Raw genomic sequence first — 22,657 nt, 5'->3', positions numbered from 1 at the left:
TACTCCTATAAAGTGCAACCATTGGAATTTCTGATGCAGCCTATCCTGATCTGTCAGTAGAATTTAAGTGTCTGTGTGCAGCATAAATACATATGCAGCATTGCCTTCTGCTGCATACATTTCTGTGTATGTGCACTAACACATCATTTTAACAGTTAAAATGTGTGACAAAAATGCCAATGTTGAAGCACTTTTGGATTTTTGAAGAGGTAGAGGAATCAGCAGCATCAACACCCTCAAGATAAATAATATTGTCTCAGTTCTAACAAGGAAAAGGTGGGAGAAAGCAGGTTCTATACATTGCTGGATTAACATTGAGGTTAACATTGAGGTTAACATTGGTTCTGTGCAAGATCCCACAAAAGCATTTAGAACATGACTTGTGAGCATTTGGATGAGAAAATAGGAACCAGCATCATTTGCTAGGAATGGAAAGAATGGGCCACGGAGAGCTAATGTCACTTCCTTTTTGCCGGGGGAGTGGGAAGGGAAGGGAGATAGCATTCATGGAGAGACTGCGTGCTCTGGTAGATCCAGGAATTCCAGTGGGCGGCCCATATCTAAGTTTCAGCAAAACCTTGATAAACCCCCTGTTTCCTGATGAATCAAATGAAGAAGTAGGGCAGGTGAGTCTAGCTGGATGGATTTAGAGTGACTTTGGTAACTGACAGGCCTGACTCTGGTCACTATCGGCCAGGTCTCTGGTGCTGTGCCCCAGGGCTCAGCATTCAACATCATTATATGTGTGACTTAGCCTGGGGTCCCAGGAGAGTGGAGCTGGAGGCAAGGGCTGTGCAGGTGGTTTATTTGGGGCACAGATGCCAGGCAATGGGAAAGGAAGCTAGGAAGAGAGAAAGAAACAGGGAAAGAGGCAGAACCAACACAGCCTGTAATCAAGCTGGTCACTGCTGTGGGTTAGGTAGAGGTGGTTCAGCAATATCATGCATGAAAAGAACTGGTTTTTAGTAGACTTAGAACTTCATATGAATGATGTCACAATGTGGTTGTCCCCTCTCTCTTTTTTTTTTTTTTTTTTTTTGGTACTAGGGATTGAACCCAGGGATGCCTAACCACTGAGCCACATCCCCTTTTTAATTTTTTATTTAGAGACAGGGTCTCACTAAGTTTTCTAGGGCCTTGCCAAGTTGCTGAGACTGGCTTTGAACCTGTGATCCTCCTGCCCTAGCCTCCCGAGCCATTGGAATTACAGGTGTGTGCCACCGTGCCCAGCAGGTGCCCCCTGAAATCTCTTCCATAGTTTGAAGAGATGGACAAGTCAGGATGTGGTCAGAAGGGAGAGGCCGTGGGGCCACCTGGAGGCCAAGGTGTACTGAGAAGAAGACAAGCCGAGAACCATCATGGGAGAGTCCTTGGGCTTGGAGTTGAGGGGTTAAATTTTATATTTATGTAGCTGGCAGTGGGGTAAAGCTACAGTTCATTTAGCTCAAAGTAAGAGAAAACTTTGCAATGTGCAGAATTGTCTGAACAATGGGAATATGCTCACGAGGAGACAGTGACTTGGGTTTCATTAGGAGTAAATGAACCTTTAGCACTGGGCCAGGCATAAAATAGTACTTCTAAGTAAGACTAGCTCCTGTTTATTGAGGACATATATTATATCATTTATTCATCCCGGCAACCTCTGCAAGATGGGGTAAGAGCTGCCATTATTCTACTTGAAAACAAGCAGCCTGAATTCAGCGCCAGTCCACTGCCTCTCCATTGCAAAGATTAGTGCAAAAGACTGTGACCTCTTAGGTGACTTCCAAAGTCCCTTCTGACCTGAAGATTCTATAACTTCTGTGAATAAGAAATGAAGATAGGAAAAGAAAATTATTGGGAGCAGAAGAGAAAGAGACCATATGAGTGAATGAATGAAAGAGTGAATGAGGAAAGGTGGTTGTAAAAGTCTTCAAATTATTTCTAGTATTTCTTGGCAAGTTTGGGCCACAGATTTGTGACTTTTTGTTTATGAAATACACCCATAGGGTAATTTTCAGTTCTTTTTTGAAGTTGTCAGAGAGGTGAAGCTAGGTGACTATGTGAGTAATACCACACTTAAGATCAGATGCAAGGATCTGAATTGAACCAGGTTGTTTTGGGTCACCCAGAAGCAGTGATAAGCACTGAGTGTGTCAGTCATTTATTAGCAGAGGTAACTCACAAACACAGTCTACATCTCCAAATATTTTTAATTTTCTCCAGATAGTTCTAAAAATGATCAGAGGATATTCTTTGTATGGTACAAGTTGCATATCCTTCATCTGAAATGTTTGGGACCAGAGTGTTTCAGATTTTGATTTTGGAATATTTGTGTAGACTTTTCTGGTTGAGCAACTCTAATCCAAAAGCTCCAAATCCAAGATACACCAAAGTCTGAAACTTTTTGAGCTTGGACAAGAGCATTTCAGAGTTTGAGTTTATGAGTCGGGAATGTTCAACTTATAATAACTTTCCTTATTTTGTCTTGTCTTTTCCCTTCTCATCTCTTCTCTTCCCCCTCTCCTTCCTTTCTCTTTTCCTTCATTTTCTTCTCATCTTTTCTTTTTCCTTAGCACTTTGTATGTATGTGTCAAGCATTGTATAGATAGCTACATAAACACAACTGCTTTCCAGTTATTGAATGAATGAATAAACAAGCAGAAAATCATGAAAATCACATGTAATATATTACAATAGTTACATAAGATGCTTAACACCAAGTGTCTTGCATACATTAAGTATATAATAACTGACTTCTAGATTATGTAAATTCCACAAAATAGTTATCATTTCCATTTTGCAGATGAGGAAACTTAGCTCAGTGTGATTGAAAAAGTGCCTAAGGTCACCAATTTGTTTCTGATCCCATGTTGAATCTATGCTATCTCAAGAATGCTGAGGAGCTATTCCAGTTCTTAGGTAAATTACAATGTTGGCATTTAAAAAAAAAAGTACTTAATGATTTTTAATGGTAGGTTTAATCATTCATGCTAACATTTTGTATATTTAATCTTAGAAGATTCTTTTCGGCTTGTCCATTTAAATGCCCCTCTTATTACCTTTTAATGCTATTTCACTTGTTAGGGTTTGACTTCTTTTTCCACTGGATTTAAAAAAAAAATCACATGAAGGGTTTTGAGCCAAACATTTCCTTTAAGGAAGACCCATGAAATGGATGCTTCTGCCACCTCTGCATGAATGGACTGGACTTGTACTCTACAAGCTGCGGAGAGGAAAGACTAATATCTGATAGCTCATGACATCCTTGAGTTTGACAAACTAGGAATCAATGTGCTAGATCAGGATCTCGTTAGGACTTGGAATTGGGCAAAGCACCAACTTGAGGACTGTAAATTAAAATGAGGTTTCCTATTATTTGTAAATGGTGGATTTTTTCTGAATATTAGTCCAGGAAAACATTTGTTAAGATCGATCAAGAACTAATTCCACTGATTTCATTTTCTAGCAACATAAAACTAAGGACGTAGTAGACATAAACTGTCTACTACAGTTCCTTTGTTGAAGATCTGAGAAGACTAAGGTGTGCTGAGGTCAGCTCTGGGAACCCGTTGGTAGGAGAAGGGCTGGTGTTACACCCAGTCACTTCCTGAATGCCCGTGACCCAGATTTTGATGTCTTATAACTTTCTCCTGGCTGACTCAACCAGGAGACTGGTTTGAATGACTTTTTGTGCTGAGAATGAGAGATTCTCCACCTGAATTTCAAAGACTACATTCATTAAAATGCTCTCCTTAAAGTTCTTTCCAGGACCCCCTCCTTTTGTTTCTTTATTCACAATAAAGCGGAGATTTGTTTTTATTGGATGACAACCAGCACTCGTAATTTGGAATCACAGAGAGTTACAGTGTAGGAAGGCTTGGCTTGATTTTAGCATGTTTAACCACAGTTCCAGTAATGTCCTCTTGGTTTATGCAGAATCTGACTCAGCCACTCTGGAGTTATCCTAGATCCCAGCCCCTGCTGGTTGTCATTCATGACTGCCCGCTGCTTGTGGGAGGAGATTTCATTCATTCATTAGGTAAGCAGTTTCTTACTGGGTGTTTATTTGCACAGTGATATGACCAACCAAGGGTCTTCTTGTCCTCTGCGCTCCTCCTGAGAGTGTTCCCCGACCCTTCCGGGCTTGCTAGTGCATTGCATGTTCCTTTGTTCAACCCTAGTTAGAGGGTATTGATATTGTCCATTGTCAGACTACCTTGAGTCCTATTCATGTTTATCCTCCTTCTTTTACTATCATTCCTGAAACACAGGAGGTGTATGAAAGAATGGATGAATGAGTATAAAGAGATTTTAACTCCTAGCCCTAGCCCACAAGGGACTGGGCATCTAGGTTGTGAGAAAAATCTAAGCACATAAAGATCTGATGGTAAACAGGACAACAAGAGAATCCTCATGCTTTTACTATGATGTGTGTGATAAAGGCTGGATGAAAGAGATGCTGCTCCTTTTTAAGTCCTCACAGAAGACCTGGTGGAAGTCTTGGCATCATCTGTTACTTCTAAAAAGTATTTAAGCTCTCTATGCCTCAGCTTTCTGGTCTGTGAAATGGAGTTTCCACCATGGAAGTCACAAGGCTATTGTCAGAATTATGTATGTGTAAAACACTTGGTAAGCTCTATCATGTCATTAAAAAAGCCGTGTGTCATTCTTCTCAAAGGACTAATTCAAACAATGGGATAAACATTTCAAGAATGTGGGTATTTAAAAGGTCCAGGAAAGATAACCATGGTTTCTTTTTTAGAGTTTTTGCTTGGTTAGCAGAGCTGAAATAAACACATGGTTCTCTTGATGACCGCCAACCACCCCTGGGTCTGGACCAAGGCCTGGATCTGATGATTCAATTGGGATTGCAAACTGTATGACCCAAGGTCCCCACAGGAGGGACTGTCTGAAGTTTGTCAAAGTTAACTGCATTTCTACTTTTATCCTTTTAATTGATGAGATCATCAAGCATGCTCTTCAAGTTTGAAGAACTCAAATGTCAGTGCAAAAGAATTTCTTCTGGGGAAAGTCACATAAAATATTGTGCTATGACCACTGTATCCCTGCCTGTGAATATTTCAGTAGGATTGTGGATGGAACCATTTAACACACGCTATAGGAATTCTTTATATTAATTGGTGGTTTGGATTCTTTTAGAAATTTGTGATAATTTTTTAAAAATTTAAAGAGGCAACCTTTTATAAAAGCTGTTATCCAGCCTCATACTCTTTAGTGTAGAATTTTAGAGTATTTTTGTAAGTCTCAGCTAAACAAGAAAATAATCATGTTTTGCTTGTTATTCTTTAATATTATTTCCACTTTTACCTTTTATCTAACAAGTGTTGGTCAGAAAAGAATGGCTTCTTGTCATTGTTCTTTGTCATTGTTGTTTTTAGCAAAACCTCCCAAATTTTCCCATTTTCTGTTCGTGACAGAATGAGCTGTGTTAGCACATTTTCCAGATTATTGTGATATTTGCAGATGATAACTGAAATTCTGAGTGATAAGGTCAAACTGGAGTCTTGTGTGGATTCTGCTATTAAGCTGCTGGTGGGTGATGTGAAAATAATTGTGGTGTGTGTATATGTTTAGTTCACAACATTTTTGACAGGAATAATTTGGACAAGAATTGCTGCTCTCTAACCTCACTGAGACAAAGACTCCCAGAGTAAGAATAGGAGATGCTTGGGTATTTGATGGAGCCCCTGAAGAGTTAGCATGGTGAGTGGTGTTCATCAGCTATTGAGCCCTGAATAGAGCAGATACATTTGTGTGAGATAAAGAAGGAAGTGCACTGCTGTCCCCGAGCTCCCACACTGCCTCTGTACATCACCAGCTCAGCACTTAGCATGCTGGATTGAAATGACCATGTTAGTGGAGGAACCAATTCAGACTACAGGGAACTGCAGAAATGGGACAACCAAATGCAACATGGGGTTCTGGATTGGATCCTGGACTGGGAAACAACTGCCAGAAAGGACAGTATTTTGGACTATATACTAGGGCATAATGTTATATCAATTAAAAACTTCCTTATGTCACAGTGTTTTAGTCAGCTTTTTGACTGCTGTGACTAAATGCACAGCTGTAGAGGAGGAAAAGTTCATTCGAAGGCTCGTGATTTTTCAGAGGTCTTAGTCCATAGAAGGCTGGCTCAAGGTGAGGCAGAACTTGATGGAAGAAAAATGTGGCAGAGGGAAGCAGCTCACATCATCAGGAAGAAGAGCTGGAGATCTCCACCCTCCAGATACAAAGTTTATGCCCCATAGCCACGCCCCCAATTAACCACTTCCTCCAGTCATACCCCACCTGCCTCCAGTTACCACTGTTAATCCCATCAGGGATTATTTCACTGATCAGGTTAAGACTCTCAAAACCCAATCATTTCTCCTCTGAACCTTCTGGCACTGTCTCACACCTGAGTTTTTGGGGTCACCTCACATCCAAACCATAACATACAGTTATACGTTGGTCACATTAGAAAAGGCATTATTATTAGGAGGTGCGTGTTGAAGGAGTGGAGGGATGTGGTGTCCACAGCTCCGCAATGGTTATGCGTTAAGGTGATACAGACTCAGAATTGGTAATCTCGCTGAAAGGTATACGAGAATAAATTGTGCCATTAATTTAACTTTCACATAGGTTAAAAGATTGCTTAAAGTAAAAAAGTGAAAGATTTTACCATCCAGTTATCATTTTAGAGATCTTGCACTGGAATGTTGAGTCCAGGAGGACAAGACTTGTGCTTTTTCACCTTCCTGTGGGGTTGCCAGTAAAATTACAGGACCCGCGCTGCCGGTACCAGTTACTCTTGAGCTGCAGAACAGGGACATACTTATACTGCTTAAACTAAAACAAGTGCTCATGGCGTATCTTCAAGTATTACTGGAAGTCTTCTATTTTTCTTTGCTGAACGTGGCAACCCTGTTTCAAAGCAGCAATAACCTCAGTATCTGCAAAATGAATGGCGCAGAGGAGGTGTTTATTATGTGGAATGAGTGACGTGCTTGTTTGAGGGTTCTGGGCTGTGCTCTCCTGTTAGGCAACACCCATTGTTTCTGGGCAGGAGCTGGGACTTGACCTGTAGTTGGATGTGATCTTCTGCTTGTCCTTCTCCTTTGATTGATCTTTTCTCTTTGAGCTGATTTGAGCTTTCTCCATTTCTCTGTAGTTGGTGGAGTCAGCTCAGTTACATTTCATGCTAAGTTCCCCACATCCTGACACTCCTTGACAGTTTTAAGATCTTCTTCCAACACACTTGAGTAGAATGGATACTGGAATCTATTTTGACAGCTGTTGAAAATCTAGGCTGTTGTTACAGGAGGTTAAAGAGGTTATTTGTAACACTGTTATTATTCAAGGAACCTTTTGAAAAGGTGTGCTGGCACTGTTCAGGCAAAGAGTATTTTATAGGATTTAATGACTTTGGTTTTCAGTTAAATCGTAATATGTGGTGCTCTTAAGAATTGTACACCTAGTAATATTTTTTTATTAATTTTCCCTACCAATGAAGGAATAGTACATTACAGTTATCTCAATTGCCATTGCCTTCTAAAAGGCAAGCGGAGAGCCTTTAAATAAAGTCTATTACCAGTTGTCCCATTGATAACCTTCCCTTTAAAAGTGACCTTTGAGAAATTCGTAAGGAATGAATATTTATAGTATTTTGTTGTTGAGCTGTTAAAAGAAGGTGCGGTGCACGTAACAGGTGCTTCAGTTGGCCAGCTTACACTGAAATTAGATTCAAATAAAGTGCTGCATTATTTTACCATTGGAATTGTGATTATGTGCTAGACTGACCTCATTTTTGGCAAATTGCACTTCAGTTTTGGGTTTAGAGTGTGGTGACTTGCATGAGCAGGAGTAGGAGCTCTTCGCTGCTCAGACATAGCAGCTGAGGGCTAAAGCATCCAGGGTTTTCTTTCTGCAGCAGAGGAATTTTATCAGAGGAGCCGTTGTCTATGGAGCTTTAAGTTAGGGGCAACTGTTCAGATTAACTCTTTAGACTTGAATTTTCTTTGATCTCAGGCCCAAAGCATTGAAGAGGGCTCTGTCAACTTCATTATTAGCATAGTGTTTAACACATAGTAGGCACTCCAAGTAAAGTGCATTCAATAGAATGAGCTAAATAATTATGTTTGGGTTATTATTTAACTCTAAGTATGATTTGATTTCTTGAAATAGAAGATTCTTCAGCTACTGCCCTTTACCCAATTGCTTGGCAACACAATTAACATGTTTTCTGATTAAAATAAATGTTCTGATCTAAGTTTACACTAGATACAACATAAAGAAGTAGAAGCATTAATTGGGTGAAGTGGAATTTGGCACTTAAGTTATTTCTTGTAAGTTGGGTTTTTTCATTAACTATCTCCTGTGACTGAACAAATTATCAAATTGTACAAATCAGGTCCTAGCAAAGTCTTTAAAAAGACAACATTCTTATAAGAATAATCACATAAATTTATATAAATCCCACAAAATTGATTTTGTTCCATTTTACAGATGAGGAAATTTAGGTTCCCAGTGGTTGAAAGTATGTCTAGGTTCACTGATGTGTTCTGATCCCACTTTGAATCTTTTCCAGAAAGATCAAAAAAAGAGAAAATGTCACATAAGTCATAACACCTAAAGTGCAATTTTTCATTTTCTTGAATCTATTCAGATGTCTTTTTTATCATAACTATACAAATAATTTTTACACATATGTGCAAATGGCATATGAAAATATTGTACATTGGTGTGTGTGTGAACATGCTATTTTGTGAAAATATATATCTCAACTGCCTTTCTATCCTGAATATGTCATTAGTATTTTAATAATAATAATAATAATAATAATTGTAACTTCTTTTACAGTAGTATTTTAAATGCCTGTGTATCTGTAGCCTTCCATGGCTGGGCTTGAATATTTAGGTTGTTTCCAGTCTTTTACAATGCCATCATAAACATCCTTCCAAGGATGGTCATTGCCTCATGACATAAGCCTAGAGGTGTAATTTCTGGATCTTACATTCTGAAAATTTTGCAAAGGTAGTATGTTAACCAGCTCATCCTTCTGAGAGTCTGGGTCAATGAATGCTTGCATGATCATTTATGTATTTTACTTCCTGTCTTCTTTTCTTCAACAGGTATTGTTTTAAAAAATGACCATCTTGTTGATTTGATAGAGTCTCACTACATGCAGTTACATTCTTTGATGATACTTTTTCATCTGTTTATGGTACAGTTATAGTTTATGTCCTTTTCTTCTGTCTCCTTTTTTGTTAGAATATTTGTTTTTTTCTAGTTAATTAATCAGCATTCTTTGTTATATTCATGGTTTCTTATACCAGTTTGGTATAGTATGATTTGATGTCTGGAAGTTTTAAACTTTTATGCAGTCTATTGATAGGAAAAAGAAAGCAAAGGTTGTTTCTATCAAAAGTTTATTTTCTCACCCTGTGTGGTATTGTTTTCTAGAAGGAAGGAAAAAGTAACTACTAAATTTTAGTTTAATCCTCTTGGAAGAGTGTTAGGTTATTAAAACTTATAAACAGGCCTGGTGGTACATATTTGTAATCCCAGTGACTCAGAAGACTGAGGCAGGAGGATCACAAGTTCAAGGCCAGCCTCCAGAACTTAATGAGACCCCCATCTCAAAAAAAAAAAAAAAAAGACTGGGGGTATAGCTCTGTGGTAGAGTGCCCCTGAATTCAACCCTCAGTACCCACCACCAAGAAAGGAAAACACTTATGAATTCCTTCCTTCCTTCTTTCCTTCCTTTCTTTCTTCTGTCCTTTTTTGGTACTAAACAATCAAGCCCAGGGGCACTTTACCACTGAGTTATATCCTCAGCCCTTTTTCATTTGTTATTTTGGAGACAGAGTCTCAGTAAGTTGCTGAGGGTCTCACTAAGTTGCTGAGTCTGGTTTCAAACTTGCAATCCTCTTGTCTTGGCCTCCCAAGTCACTGGGATTATAGGCGTGTGCCACCCAGCTTATAAATTTATATATTGAGAATGGGAATGTTTTCTTTTTTGCATTGTCTATTTAAACAGTATGCCAAAAAATCCAAATTAGTACTTTTATCCTAGAAAGTTTTCATTTTGGAATTTAGTTTACTTCATATCAATTTAAGACACATAAAAGGCAGGACAAGAGTTTAACAGGACCAATGATTCACTGTGTGGAAGTTTTCAAAAACAGAGTAATTTACATACTCTTCTATCAGTGCCACCTAGGAATGGGGTTGGGAACAATGACTCGTAGGTCATTTGAAGCTGATGTTCTCTAGATCATACCTCCTGTTCTCATTCCACTGTGTCTGAATTCTATAGTCATATGGTATGGATGCTTTGTTCGGATTTGCCATATTGGCATTTTTTTGGTCCATTCTGCATCAAATTTGTATTACCAATGTAAGTACCAAGAATCAAGTAGCAAGCAAAATTATTTAATGAGCCAAGGGACACTAACATAAGTTAGAGCCAGTGATTCTCCATGTGGGAAGCATCCATGTCCTTCCAGGAAAAACTAAGGTGACTTGTGTCATTTATTCATTCATTTTTATTTTGTGCTCATTTAGAACTATATTTTTTATTAAAAAAGAACACATACTGTATTAGAACTTGAGAATCCAGGTGTGTATAAGGCATAGCCCCTTCCCCAATTTGAAAGTAAAGTCAATTGCTTTGTTTTGCATGATTTGTTAATCATGATGTCTTAACTCTAATTTTCACATAAGGCAGGGATTCCTCTTTAATGTGCTGCTCTTTCTCTAGATGTCTGCGTGGCTCACATCCTCAGATCATATGTGAAGCAGTTTCTTGCTTCTCAGGAGAGCCTAACTGGTCATCCTATCTAAACCCCTTATCCTGAATTATTTCACTATTGGTTTTCTTCCCCACATGACATGTGACATTACATATCTGTTTCTCATGTGAACCTCCCACTAGAATGTCAGGTCCATGAAAGGAAGGTATTGTGGGCTTGTTGACTGCTTTCCCCCAGCATCAAAAATAGTATGTGGATATAGCACACATGCGTTAAGTATTTGTTGAATGAACTCACTGAAATTCTTCATGCTCATGATATGGCCACTAGCACTGTGTGTGGTGGTAAGTGCCATAAGAAAAATAAAGCAATGTAAAGGAACAGACAGGTTTTGAAAATGCCTTAAAATGGTCTGGGTTATAGGAGGCCAGAAGATACTGATTAGGCAACTTCTGTCTTCTCTGAGTGTCTTTGTGTCTTCCTCTTCTCTCATTCCTGGCTGGTCATGGCCACTCTGACAGATGTGCAGAGTCCTTCTGAGGAGTGACATTATGTTCTTTACATCTCTGTTCCAAGAGTGGCATGAAAACCCAAATGTGGGCAACTTGTAGACTTTGTATTTCCTAGACTAGCAGATAGCCTGCTTCCAACAGCTGGCCCCTCTTTCAAAAAGCCTGCCCTAGTTTTTGAGAAAGAGGTGAATGTCTAAATGTTCAAGGGCGCCTTTACCTTTATCATTTTCTTTTTTTGTTTCAGCAGTAATGACTCTAATCTGAAGTTCTCTGAGACATGTATCATAGAGGGACTTAAAAGTTTGAAAAATTAGAGTTCCTTATCTTAGGCCTTGTCTTCCCCTCAGTTGCTGTAGTAGTTTTGTCACTCAGGCCTTCTAAGCTCTTGGTCAGTGCCTCTCAAAGGTAGCAGCCAAAGAGGATGGATGAGGGGCTGGTTTTGGCTAGCTCCATGACTGTTAGCACAGGATGACGTGGATTCCCAGCATCCTGCAATACATGAGACAGTTTCACACATAAGAAATTGTCTTGCTAATATGCCACTATTGCCCCCACTGAAAAATGCTGAGTCTAGCTCTATCCCAGGGCTCTCAGCAAAACTGGTCCTTGTCTCTAGGGAGGACTTCAGAAATTTGTGGGTGTATTTTTGGTTTTCACAGTATCAAGGAGTGGCTTGCTATGAGAATTTAGTAGGTGGGGCCAGGAATGCTAGATGTCCCACGACGTTCAGGGCAACTTTCCTGCCTCCCATTGGTCTTTGAATTGTCCACCAGGCAACAGGGAAGTGAAAATCCTATTGGTAACCAGTAGAGCCCTAGAACTTACTCTGTAAGCAAAAGATACTTCTCGCATAATTTAAATGGAGGAAACCTGTATTTTGTTTTGTTTGAGACTTTACCTAGGTTGCCTACATTGTCATCACTATTTGTGGTGTTGAAATGGCATGTGTTGGTCAGCACGTATAGAATGGCCTTCATAGTGACAGTAGCCTAGGGCAAGGATCTATCTGACCGCTTTATGAGGTCTTCTAAAGATCTGGTGCCTGAACATTTCCATATTGTAATCTGACCTATATCATCATGAGTCGTTTTCATTTTATTTCTTCCTTATATTACAGCTAGGTCATAACATTGATTTATTAAAATTATATGCTGATTAGGTTACATTAGCTGTGGTTTTTCATCTCGGCATGGTGAAGGGGCATGAAGTCCGATGGGGTCGGAAATCTTTGCTCTGATGTAACTTTGTAGCCATATTTCTCACCACTCTTCTCCGAGATTTCCATTTCAACCACAAGTGACTCTGTGTGACCCCTTTTTGTCCTCCATGTGTGCTTTAAACTCAATCTACCCTTCTGCCTCCATGTTCCACCAGCCCCCCATCTTCAAATCCTGCCCATCATCAGAGCCCTCCCTCCTTGTGAGGTCAGCGTCCGCCACATCTCTGTGACTGTGTTTCTTTAGAACTGCCCCAGCACTTGTATGAATGCCTCATTCCACACTTACCTACAGCCTGTAGCTTTAGGAACCTTTTCAAGTTCAAGTTGCCTCCTCAAATAGCTTGGAAGCTCCTTCGACGTGGTAATCTTCTCTTGGTCTTCCGTTTCTCCCAGGCAGTGGCTACAAACTCTTTACATCACACCTCTCATGGATTGTACTCATGGTCCTGCCTCTCATTTTGCTAATTCTTAGAGTGAACATTTTCATCTGAAGACATTTTTAATACAGAGAAGTAAAAGAAGAAAAGCAGCAGCATCACTGATCCTGCCCCAGAGCCACTCTCTGCCTGGCATGCCAGAGTACTTCCTTGCATGCTGCTTCCTCTGTATTTATATTTGTTTTTAAACAAAATGAGAATCATGCACTTTATAGGGTTTGCATTTTCCTTTTTTCTACACATTTCACTTGATGGTGTATTATGAGCATTTCCCATGTCACCAGTATTAGAAAGCATGTTTATATTAAAAAAGTAGAATGAGATAAGAAAACCTTCAATACCAACATTCAACTCAACTTCAGTAATTATCAGTATTCTGTCATTCTGAATATGTGGCCCGTGATGGATGCATACCATTCCATTGCTTGGATGATACCTAATTTATTTAGCCATCTCTGTTATTGAGCATTGGGATGATTTCTAGTGGTCTATATAAATAGATGTTGGAGTTTTTGTCATAATTATTGTTCTTGCTTCCTGGAGAACTTAAGTAATTTCTTCCTGATTAAGTAATTCTTGATTACCATTAGCTTCATATTCTAGGATTGTTGTTGTCATATTTCTGTTCTCGTTGTGATTTTTCATCTATCAAGTATTTCCTATATTCGCCATAATGAATTGTGATAAGTGATGCTTTTCTGTCCTTTTTAAAGAGAAGATACAACTGAAAACTGGCAATGTAAGAAGGTGGTATTTACTACCTTCTGGATTATATAAGGGGAAGGCAGGATGAAATGACTTAAGGAGAAATAATAACTTACAATTTATCATCTTCGTCCTGTGGGAAATTATTAATTATTAATAGAATGCTTAATTTTGATTGTAATTTTTTTTTTTTTTTTTGTACCAGGGATTGAACCCAGTGGCACTTAACCACTGACCCACATCCCCAGCCCTTTTTAATATTTTATGTAGAGACAGGGTCTTACTGAGTTGCTTAGGGCCTTGCCCTAAATTTCAGAGGCTGGCTTTGAATTCGCAATCCTCCCGCCTCAGCCTCCTGAGCTGCTGGGATTACAGGTGTGCGCCACTGCTCCCGGCTCAGTGGTCCTTTTTTAAAGGCGGAAATAGCATCTAAATTAAGTGTGCTTGAAACCAACACATACCACTGATTTTCTCTAGCTGATTTAAATTTCCATTTTAACAAATATGTTTAGTATTGAAAGCACTACAGCCTCCTTAGCTGGAGAGGCCCTGCGAGCAGCTCCTGTTGGGGACGTGCTTTCTCAAGGTGGTTTCCTAGGCCTGGCTGGTGGGCTCTGGAGGGGGCGGCTCCTCAGGGTGGAGCCCAGCGGAAGTGGGATCGCTGGTGCTGGTGGAGAGGAAGCAAGAGGACTTGTTCTTTGGGATTTCTCCTGCAGTATCTGCCAGACCCTCCAGACCAGATCATACGTAGGAAGATGACTCGTGGGCCTCCCCCACTCCAAGAAAACTACCTTATTTCTTCTATTACACAAATAAAATGGGGTTATTCTATTTAAGATTTTCAGAGATTTATGATAGAGACGTATACCATAAAAAGTAAACCTCCCCTCCCCGACAGCCCTCTCCGCTGGACCATCAATGTTAACAGTCTGTGTGGACTCACCTTGGTTTTTGGGCATGCCTTTAATTAGCATATATTATCTGCATACGTTATAGAACAAAAAAGGCTACTTTTTAAATTGCTGGTGTTAATTAGATCATCAGCGAGTATTCAGACTTTGAAGTACGCAGACCACATATGGTTCTCCTGGTAGAGGTAAGATGATTAGCACAAATAACAGGACAGGGCTTGTTAGGTATGAAAAACTATAGCAGAGGAAGAGCTTTAAAAAAGGAAAGAGTCAAGAATCCAAATTTTTATTATTATTCAGAGGTTAAAATTTTTATCATTGAATCAGACTCAATTGGTGGTTGTACTTTTCCTCTTGGGGACATATTAAAATAGTTGCTATGACAAGATGACTAAATCATGAATGAATTTAAAATATTAAACTAGTCTCAGTCATACAAACATACCAGCAACTTGTTGGATTTTAATTTTTGCATTGGAATTTAAGAGACAGGAATGTGCATTGCTAACATATGACTTTTTTTCTTTTAATTTTGGGAGCATTACAAATAATGCATTTCACAAGGCCTATTTCCAGTTTAGGGCCAACCATGAATGATTAATCATATTGTTACCCATAACAGGAATTTGAATAATGAAGACAGTTAAATTTTTGCAATTGAAATTCCCCTTCCTTCATTCAGAAAATACCTATTCTGTGTCATGAGCTAAATTCAGTAATGGGAATGCCTACAAACTTGTATAACTTGACCATCTTTCTTTGGTGTTTGCAAATGTTTTTCCATCTGCCTAGAATACCTTCCTTTTTTTCCATGTGACAACTCCCTTTTTTCTTTAAGGTCCCACCACGAAGGAAACTCCTAATATCTTGCTATTTTAGCTGTATAGACTATCTCAGCAATCCCTCACTGATGTTCTTCTCACACTTGAAGACATCTCTTCTAGAGCATCATCTCATTGTCTTACAAATGTTCGCCGCATAGATGGTGAATTCCTTGAGGTTGAGTTGTCTTTTCTTCATAGCTCACTGTAAAAATGGGTTCAGGGTTGGTGCTGAATATATATTTGTTGAATAAATGATTAAATGAACTTAAAATCTAGTAAGGTTGGAAATCTTTACATTCTTAATTACAATACAAGGAACCAAAGGGCACTTTTGAGAGAAGAGGGTCACTCTAGTGTCCTTAATGTAGATTTTTAATATATGGTACTTGAATATTTAGATACTTAGCTTAAGTAGGACACTGAAAGTATTTAGCGAAGTTAACTGGTGGTGGTGGGACTTCAATACAACATATCTTTTTTTTTGAGATGGGATCTTGCTATGTTGCTCTGGCTGACCTAAAACTTGTAATCCTCCTGCCTCAGCCTCCTGAGTAGCTAGAATTATAGACAAGTACCACCACACCTAAGTAATATAACATATCTTAATGGCACATCTCATTCACAATTACAAAAAATTATTACCCTTCTGATGTGGGTATTTCAGCAAAATAGAAGAAAAGATCTCTATATTTTGAATAGGAACATATTGATTTTTGCCTTTTGTGTTTCCAGAGTGGGACTGCCTGTCTAAGGATCTTAGTAAATCAGAAGTGAGGGTTAGAAATTGGAGTTCATGAAAGGATCAAAAAAATAGTATATATATATTTTTTTCAACTAGGCACAATCGAAGCAAGATAGCATTACTAGTGGATCTTTTTCCTTTATGGAGTTGAGGACAAGTCTGGAAGGAAGGGATCTTGGTCATGTCTATTTGTATGGTAACTAGATCATGGTATGTGGCACGGAAGACATATTAGTCAGGTGCTGGCAGGAAAGCAGGATGTCTCCAAAACAGTAAATGTGAAGACTTAAATAAAAGGGTCACTTGTCAGTTCGGTGTAGGCAGTGTTCAGGAAAATCACCAAGAGCTGGCAAAGCATCTGAGAGTTAACAACAGACAGCTATTACTACTTAGTCCAAAAGAAACAAGGAAAGGGAGAATCTATTGGAAACTTGTAAGAGTTTAGCTGTAGGAAAGAACCATTTTTCCTAGTTTCTACAGCCTCAGACAGAAGATTGCAGCCACTGTTGAAGCAGCCTGTAGGGAGCGGGTATAAACATGCAACCCTTCTCTCTTCCCTGCTTCAGTTGCCTGCTGCTCATACCATTGGATTACCAAATAAGCCCCAGAGAGCAGGAACCAAGAGATGGGTCTAAGGGGGCAGATTCCCAGGGCACATAGGGTAAGAAGGGTGGAGAATGGATCTGGAGAGGCAGAAGGAGAATATCCACCTGGAGGGAAGGTCTTCAGATTCAGAAAAGTAGCCTCCCTGTTCACAGCACTCCTGTGGTCATCTGGAGGGTTGACGGGTTTCCTCATTTGTTAGGATGCTGTTGCTTCTAGGTAAACCTCTGAATCAGATGTCATGAAAGGGAGAACTGTGCAGAAGTGTTTTGTGTAGTGCACACAGCATTTTCTTGAAAAAGAAAACTAACAAAATCAAAACCAAAACTATATCTCTCTATTGACTTTGGGGAGATTCATATCAAATTTCATACTTTAATTTCATACTTCTTTTGAGAAATGGAAGATTTGGCAGCACTGAGCATGCATTCTTACCTGGAAGCAATGTGCTAAACTTTGTAGGAGCTGCCCCTTTAGACACTGCCTCAATCCCTAGCCTCTTTTAGGCTGAATAATAGTCCACAGTATGCATATACCACATTTTGCTTATCCATTCACCCGTCAATGGACATTTGGAGTGTTTTTACCTTTCGGCTATTACGAATTATGCTGCTGTGCACATAGGTATGCAAATACCTGTTTGAGTCTCAGCTGTCAGTTATTTTAAGTATTAAAAATAAGCAATCCATGTAAAAAACCAAAAATGCAGGCCTGGGAATGTAGCTCAGTCTTAGAGGACTAGTTCAATCCCCAGCAATACACACACACACACACACACACACACACACACACACACACACGCATGCGCTTGTGTGCACAAAAAATAAAAAAAGCAGAGGATACTGATAATAAAAAAATGCCACAGGATGATGATGATGGTGATGACGATGACATCTTCTGGTGCAGGCGCCCCTGTTATTCTCATTATGGATGAGAAAACTGAAGCACAAACAAGGTTAGCATGTTTAAGATGATCCAGCTAGAAAATGGCAGTCAGGATCTGAACTCAGGTTCTGGGGTCCCTGCTTACCAGCTGTTTTGTTACACTGTCCACCAGGGCTAATTCTATATTGCCATAACTTGCTGAATCTTTTTTTCTCTGCATATGTTACACACATATACACAGTGAGGTAATACCTTATGCACTCTATTTTTAATCATCTTTCTTTATCTCAGTAATAAAAGCAAGCATCAACATTTTTCGTAACTATGTCCTAGAGATCATAATTATAAGATACTATTATGATACAAAAATTAATTTTGTCCTGATTTTTTGTTATTATAAGATAATGTGATGTACCTCTTCTGTACACATTTTTTAAACACTCATCTGATTCTCTTTCTTAGGAAAAAGTAGATTTTCTGTGTTTAGAGTTATTTTTTTCTCTTCCTTAACCCTTTAAAAAAAATCTTTGTTTTTCTAATTTTTAAAGGAAACAGGCTCATGGCAAAAAACAAACAAAACAAAGACAAAACAAAGACAAAACAAAGTGAAACATAAAATAAAGACACAGTAGGGAAGAAAACAGATAAATAGACAATTTACAATTTATCAGTATAAACAACACTATTGGGAACATCCTGTAACTTACACTTGTATGAACTTGTCCTTATTTCTTTAGCACAAATTTCTAAAAGAGAAATTACTAGTATAGTACACATTTAACCTTTGATAGACATTACCAAATACTATAACCATTTTTAAGGCATTTAATTCCTATTTCAAAATGCTCTGTATATATGGAATAATAACCACAATTGGAAGAAGTGAAGACTCAAATAAGAATATATACAGCCTAACATAAAGGCAATCTGTTATGTATCTATGACAGAATCATACTGCATTTCTGTCTGCTTACATCATCCATTATACATGATCTGAGTACCTTTAAGTTTTTTTTTTTTTAACTATAGTTCAGATAGCAGAAACCCACAAAAGTTTCACAATTTTTTTTCTCTATACTATGAGAATTTTTTTTTAAATATCATACTTCTTGGATTGCATCAAGAGAAATGGGCCCTAATGTTTCTGATGAGGATCTGTATTAAAAGGGTTGAGCTCCAGTTTTGGCACAGCTGTTTCTCTGGCTGCGTGATCTGGAAAGGTCTCTTCCCTTATTATTATAAGAATTACATGAGATCATACCATAGTTGAAAATATAAAATACTTTGTAAACCACGAAGAAATATGTAAATATTGCTGATGTCAGTAGTAGCTAGTGACAACCGATCAACATTCTAAGAGTTTTTGGTATAGTTCTTTCTGATTAGTCTTGATTTTATAAGTTAATTAGATGAGAACACCTTAAAACCTGTGCCTTTTTTCTTCTTAAGACATTGAGATTTCTCCATCTGAAATAAAGATTGGGGGAGAATTTATAGACTTACAGTCTTGGATCCCAGAGAGAAGAGACATGTATTCCTGCAGATACCCAGATCATTAATCTTGCTTTTCAATTCTACTCCAAACCTTGTACCACATCATTTCCTACTGCCAGACTGGAGTGAGTAATGACAACCTTTTGGCAGATCAAATTTCAATTTTAGAATTCAGGAAGCAAAACTGTGTCCTGGCTTTTCTTTTCTTTTTAAGTCATAGCTAAATATCTCTTTTCTGTTTGGGAGCAAGTTAGATGCTATTTCTGTAGAGCAAAGGAAAACCAGAAAAGGAGGCCCCTCCTTCTTAGCTGTTAAAAACCCAGGTTGTTTGATGAGGCAGTTACTTAAGAAATAAGATTTCAACACTGATCGCCCCACACCTGAAACTAAGACCTTTACAAGGTATTTTCTTAAGATTTTTTTCTTGTTACTGATTTTGTTTTACCTTTGTGCGTGTGTGTGTACATGTGTTCATGTGCCTAAAAGATCTTGGTAAAATTCATCCAATACTCCGGTTGACCCAACTGCTTGAAATGCAGGCCATTGTCAACAGAATATAATTTCTCTTGGAATTTGTTCTTTGTATCTTTGTGATTGAGTTAGCCACCAGATAACTCCTGTCCTTCATTTTGTAGACTACAATTATTTCTCTCTGTCATCGAGAACTTTGAGTTGGTATCTCCCGAAGTACCTGTTTGAGATACCAAGCATGTCAAGAAGTTGCCATTCAAAGTAATACTGGCCTTGCCTGTAGGAGCTGTTTTTGAAGGTGAAAGCCCCTTTCCTGGTGAGAATTCAAGGCAGGATTCTTTGCTTTCCTGAGAGAACATCAGACAACAGTACTTATATGCTCTTCTTGAAATGTGCTTCAGCAACTGGGATCATTTCTTAAGGAAGAAAATTTGCAAGGCAACTATTCCAGATTCTCTAAGAGCCTCATTTCATATCAGCCCCAGAAAACACCCTACGGACACTGCATTAACTCTGCTCTGCGTAGGTGCACCTTTGCTGAGCTGCATTTCAGAATCTGGGATTTGGCTTCTACCAACAGTTGAAGAAAAAGTGGCCCCCTGGCTTCAGCTGAAATTGCCATTCCTTGTTTCTTAGTGCATTTGGGGGAGGGATGATGCCATCATTTCCTCTTTGAGCTCAGCAATAGAAAATGGATGGTCCCTGCTGACAAATCCATTTGCTTCCACCTTTATGAAATTGAGAATTCATAACCTATCATGTTTCCTTTTCAGCTTGGATTTCCTAAAGCTCAGAGCCAAAATTAGTGCTTCATTACAATAACTTTCATCTCTATTTCCTGGTGGTTATCTCCTCTTTCTTCCATGTGGATTATCTCTTCTTGTCTTTATTTCGGCTATCCTGTCCACGTGTTTATTTTAAGCCATTTTAAATCCATTATGGAAGTAGGTAGAGTCCAGATTATAAATAAAATAGTATCACCCATATTATTGTCACAGTCATATTATTGATCGACCTCTTGTGTTAGTCTCCTGCTTCCCTCTGAACTTCTCCTTTATCCTTTTTGATTCATTCCTACTTAAATCAGGATGAAGAACAGGAATCTGAGCAAAACAGGAATTTGAGCCTTGATAGAAAACTGGCAGCATTTTAAAGTATAAAATTATAATGCCTACCACACAATTGTTTTTGTTTTCATGTAAATCATAGGACTGTCACTTGACTTAGGTTCAGTATTATAAGGGTTAGAGTAATTAATTAGCGGACTTCGTTGAGGTTAAATAGTGGGCTGCATGGTCAAGGGCTCTCTGGACACTTCAGAGTTATTTATAAAACTTTTTTTTTTTTTTTTTTTTGTGGTACTGGGGATGGAACCCAGGGACTCATGCTTGCAAGGCAAGCACTCTACCAACTGAGCTATCTCCCCAGCCCTATAAAACACTTTTTAATTGAAGCTTGTGTATGACTGCAGAGTTGCTTTCCAGTTAGAAACGGAAGCTGGTGGCTTGGAGAGAAGACCCGATCCCTTAAATACCCTTATGTGTCCAAAGACACCTGGTAATAATGGTGGAGAGAATGTCGAGGAAAATAATAGAAACAAAGGGGGTGACTAGACAGAAACAATAGGATCCTGAGATCCAGTTTGTATCAGACTTCTTTTTTCTCACCTAGTCATCAGCCAGACCAAAGAAAGCATCTAGTTTAGGAAGGGGATGTGGGACTGGATGACCAGAGCTTAGGTAGCTACGGAGTCAGTGCTCCCTTTCCTTGGAACATCCTTCCAGGTCTGGACCAGTCCCTTAGGATGAAGTAGCAAATCACTGTATACATAATGTGCTGCTTCTTTATTTTAAAACCAAAATATTGCATTTAGTTTCTAGAGAACTGCCTTAAAAACAAAACAAAACAAACAAACAAAAAACTAGAAAAATAGAATGGCAGAGACAGTGGCTTTCAGGAATGAAGATACTTTCATTTGTGTTTGTTCTAGTCAAACTTCTTCTGGTCCCATGGAACAGAAACCAGTGTGAGCTAGATAAAGAGATGGGGGTTTATTGCAAGAATACAAAACTGTTCTCATGGGAATGCCCAGAGCCTTATGGACAGAAACCTTCCCAGTAGAGGGAGAGCTATAATTGGGAAGGTCTTAGGACTCAGGACTTCCTTACTTTCTCCATTTGTCACGTCTGTCAGGCTAAATGTCTGGGTCTTTATTACTTAAAGTGCAGACTGGTGATTAGCAGCATGAACATCACCTGAGATCTTGCTGGAAATTCAGATTCTCAGGTCCCCTGACCTTCCGAATCAAAACCTGCTGATTTGTTTGCAACCATAGAGTTTATGGAACACTGTTGTAGGCACCTTCCACTTTACTGAGGTGCCTACTCCACGGTAGTCATCCTGGATGAGGGGGCTGGGTAGGACCATGAGCAGCGATGGGAGGTGCATTTTCTACAGTGCCTAAGACCGTTGGGTCATCCTTCAACTTGTAGCACCTCTGCCAGGGCCATGGTGGTCCCCAGTAGCTAAGACAAAATTCATAAATAAATCTAGCCATTTATTTAAAAGCAAAACTGGTTATAGTGCTGTTGCTACTTTAAAATGTCCTTGTTTTATTTATATCTTACTTTTCATTAGCCCAAAGATAATTAAACCTGAAAACAGCATAGAATATGTATAATTTAGGCAGTATTATGAATATGGATTTTTAACTTTGGCATAAATGAGCTCTCTGGTGATTTAACAATAGCTACTTCTTGCTTCAAGCTAGCAGAAGTGGATCAATGTGTGCATTTACAAAGCTCAGGGCGCCTGGTTCTGTTTGGAGTCCTGAGTGCATAACTGGCTCCCACTATGTCCATCAGCCTGTGAAACTGATTATTTTTAGTGGTTGTACAGGCATTTGTCCTCTAACCAATGGAATTATTGGGCAAATGAGTCCTGTTTTCAGTACCACTCTGAATACGTTGTTGACCCGTTCGGGACTGGTTCATGTCTATCTTTTTACTCCTAGGGACACTTAGGGTCTTCTGCATCTGGCATATTCAGCGTTTTAGAAGGCATTTAAAAAAATAGAAGAATTTTTTACTTCCATGATTTTATTTTGGTGCTTCCT

General features: G+C 38.9%; 1 protein-coding gene across 3 annotated transcripts in view; it reads left to right on the top strand.

Annotated features, from left to right (window-relative positions):
- SAMD4A (sterile alpha motif domain containing 4A) overlaps positions 1-22,657 on the top strand; it is a 208,364-nt gene that overhangs the window by 10,407 nt on the left and 175,300 nt on the right. The gene's annotated exons all lie outside the window — the stretch shown is intronic.

Source organism: Sciurus vulgaris (assembly GCF_902686455.1).
Source record: "Sciurus vulgaris genome assembly, chromosome: 2".
Classification (NCBI taxonomy): domain Eukaryota; kingdom Metazoa; phylum Chordata; class Mammalia; order Rodentia; family Sciuridae; genus Sciurus; species Sciurus vulgaris.
Note: the sequence above shows the minus strand (reverse complement) of the source record. Positions and strands in the feature narration are given on the sequence as shown.